The sequence below is a fragment of the Sinocyclocheilus rhinocerous genome, unplaced genomic scaffold (genome assembly GCF_001515625.1).
Source record: "Sinocyclocheilus rhinocerous isolate Xijiao unplaced genomic scaffold, SAMN03320098_v1.1 scaffold514, whole genome shotgun sequence".
Classification (NCBI taxonomy): domain Eukaryota; kingdom Metazoa; phylum Chordata; class Actinopteri; order Cypriniformes; family Cyprinidae; genus Sinocyclocheilus; species Sinocyclocheilus rhinocerous.
The window spans coordinates 17,594-21,070 of record NW_015658605.1 but is presented as its reverse complement, the minus strand read 5'-3'; the positions used below and the strand labels follow the sequence as shown (position 1 = coordinate 21,070).

General features: G+C 33.9%; 1 protein-coding gene across 5 annotated transcripts in view; it reads right to left on the bottom strand.

Moving 5' to 3' along the window:
- The window catches only part of LOC107722756 (smoothelin), a 32,612-nt gene that overhangs the window by 18,264 nt on the left and 10,871 nt on the right, over positions 1-3,477 (bottom strand). The gene's annotated exons all lie outside the window — the stretch shown is intronic.

Here is a 3,477-nt window from a genome sequence, read left to right as displayed (position 1 = left end):
TTATTTCCTTGCGTTGCAATTTAATGTGCTTCATTATTTTGCTCATTAGGCCCTCCTGTGGCCTCGGGAAACAAGCCAAAAGTTTAACCTATTTAATCTGCATATAAAACATTAGAAATTAGATATTCGTTTCATTTGTATTTTATGTTTGACTGTTAAAACAAAACAACAAAAAAATAGCTGTCTCAATAAATTGAGTTCATTTAAAAATACAGTGGTTAAATGTAAAAAAAAATTTCTATTGCTCTTTGTTTTAAAAAAAGTTATAAAAATGTCAATAATTATCAATACCGAACGATATGAAACATTTTATCGTTGATAAATTTTTTAACTATATCGCCCAGCCCTAGGCTGGAGCATGAGATCTTGAAGCTCCGCCCTCTTCTGAAAAGGGAGGCGGGAGCACCAGCTCATTTGCATTTAAAGGGACAAACACATAAATGGCGCGTTTTGGCTCATACCCTAAAAGTGGCAATTTCAACAAGCTATAAAAAATTATCTGTGGGGTATTTTGAGCTAAAACTTCACATACACACTCTGGGGACAATTAAAGATTTATTTTTCATCTTGTAAAAAGGGGCATAATAGGGCACCTTTAAAAAGGCCCTTCAAAAATTCAAAATTCATGGACTTGTAACATATCGCCTCACCACACATGGCCATTAGCTTAAGGAAGAACTTAAGTGTTCCTCAAAGTCCTTTTGGTGTTTTTATATTGTGGTAACAGCGGTTACACTCAAATTTTCATTAGAATCTGACTTCTATGATTTTATATTTAACAATAAATGGCTTTCAAACTTATTTTGAACATTTTGAACTCTAAAAATGAAAAACGAATTAAGACTATATGTATAATATTCAAAAGTGGTCATCGCAATTGCAGAAAGATGCATGATCATCACAACATTTCAAGTTTATCATGTTAAAATGCATTATATTGGCGTATGGGAAGAACATCTTGATAATGCTGACAGACAGACAGATGCCTGTTAAGATCTTATACTATGATACTAAAACACAGTGATGACATTTATATCTCTGGACATTTGACATCAGGACTTAAGAGCAGGAACAATAAAAATAGCAGTCCAAAAATAAACTTAGTGATGGAGAGATGGGCAAGAAAGAGCAGAGAGTGAGTGAAACCATTACAGCAGAAAGAGGAGATGGAAAAAGGGGCTGGTGGAAAGGAGAGAATGTTTCTGAATCTGATCTATGGCTACAGCTGTGTTTACACAAAAGCCGTGGAAGCTCGCTGACATTTAGACCGGAATGAGAGCTCAGTGATCTCTGTGAATGTCCCTGAGAGCCTCGGACTGCCGCTCTCATCCACGTCACACTCAGAGCTTCACTGATCTCTGCTTCAATGAAGGATGTGCGTGTCGGGTCGGACGGTTAGAAATTGACAGCGTTTAGAGCGTTATCACTCTTGAGTGGAAAATTAGGTCTCCACGGTATAAAATGCTTGGGACAAAGGCAAAACAATGCACAACTTTAAAACTATTTGATCTGAATAAATCACTCAATGCATGAAGATCTCAATGCAGGGCTTGACGCTTACTTTTTCCCCCAAGAAGTATGTTTGTTGAAAATTTAGGAGCGCATTGAAAAACGTTTTTAATAATTTTTTCTTAATAAAAGGATACAAGAAATTTACAGTACAAGCAAAACAAGCAAAAAGATTTAATTGATTAGAATACAGAAAGTACAATAGATTTTTTTTTTTATATTTCAGCTTTAAACTGTACTAATGTTATTTTATTATATATATATATATATATATATATATAAAATCACACACACACACACACACACATAAACTGTTATAAACAATATATTGAATAATGTGCTAAATAATATTCAGTTTTCTTCCTGTGACGAGTCAGCCCAGACGGAATTTACTAGTGTTTACGGCTTATTAAATGCTAGATAAATACCAATAAAAACCAGTAGAAAAAAAAAATTTACCCATGCATGACTTTTAATTATAAACAAGTTTAAAATACGCAATGACTCTTATTTTGAAATGTCTATGCTTTACTGCTGTTGGTTGCTCATTCAAAAAATAAAAATAAAATATGCACTCTTATAGCCATTTACAACATATTACAATATAAACAACAAAGTAAACATTGTCATAATTAATCAACAGACAATCATAAGCAATCACTTGGCATAAATGTGCGGTTTTCATTGATTATGAACTGATCTGAAACCGCAAGCCTGAGGAATAACAAAACAGTGCCACATTTTTACTTTGAATTGTGCAGTGCTCATATTTATTTATTTCATGAAATCATAGCCTTTCTATGTTTAATAATCACATTAGGCTGTATCGTGATTCCTGCTTTTCCGTCCCCAAATTTAAGACGAATTAAATTTAAAATGATAATTACACCATTTAAGATATTTAATACTTTCTGTTTTAATCGCACAAATGCTCCTAAATACATTTTACAGTTCGCCCACATCTATTTTTAGTCGCAAATGCAAGTGAAGCGCTCGCACTGTTTAACCCTACAATGAAGCAATTATGTCAAATCAGGTAAATGCATTAGGGGTGTTAAATGAACTTAACAGCATTAGACATTTAATTAATCTCATAAGGCAATGTGCTAACTTTGGCAGCCCTATAAAAAAAATGGGTATTTAATGCAAAAGTGCTATTTCTTAAATGAGAGTCTGGCATCCACACACAATAATGCACATCACCAAACACATACAAAGACCTGCAATAGACTTATGCAGAAATCGACCTGAATGCCCACTGCAAATCTTGTGCCACAATGAGTTACTATCTTTTTACCTCTTACTAATCCCTGATTAACAAGGCTTTGCTTCACATTAGTCTAGTTCAGACAGGTTTTAGCCCACTTTTAAAACGCTAAGGCATATTTCAAGCAGTGCACAAACCTTACTACAGTTTCCAAATCTAGGAAATTAATATTCACTTTAGCACATGCATGCAAAACTAAATCACCACCAACTTTCCTGCTCAATGAACTACTTGCACTATATCTAGAGCGTAACTTACCGTAAATCAAGAGATCCCTGGAAAATCTGATCTGACTGAATCAAATCTCTTCCTGGAAGCAAAATCAGACACTAAGACTTTCAATTAATCAGACATTAATGGGCCATATGATTCATTTTGTTTTCAAATGTACTGCACTAAGCCATAAAATCTATTTGAAGCATAAGTTAAAATGAAATATTTATACCAGATGGGATCTTTGATGGTAAGTCTGTGTGTCTATTTGTGAAGAAAGAGCAAATGAAAGAAAATCTTCAGCATTTTAAAGGGGTCATATGATGCGATTTCAATTTTTCCTTTCTCTTTGGAGTGTTACAAGCTCTTGGTGCATAAAGAAGATCTGTAAAGTTGCAAACACTAAAGTCTCAAAACCAAAGAGCTATTCTTTATAAAAGTTAAGAGTTAACAAAGAAAGAAGGCGTAACTTTTATTCTCGCTGTAGT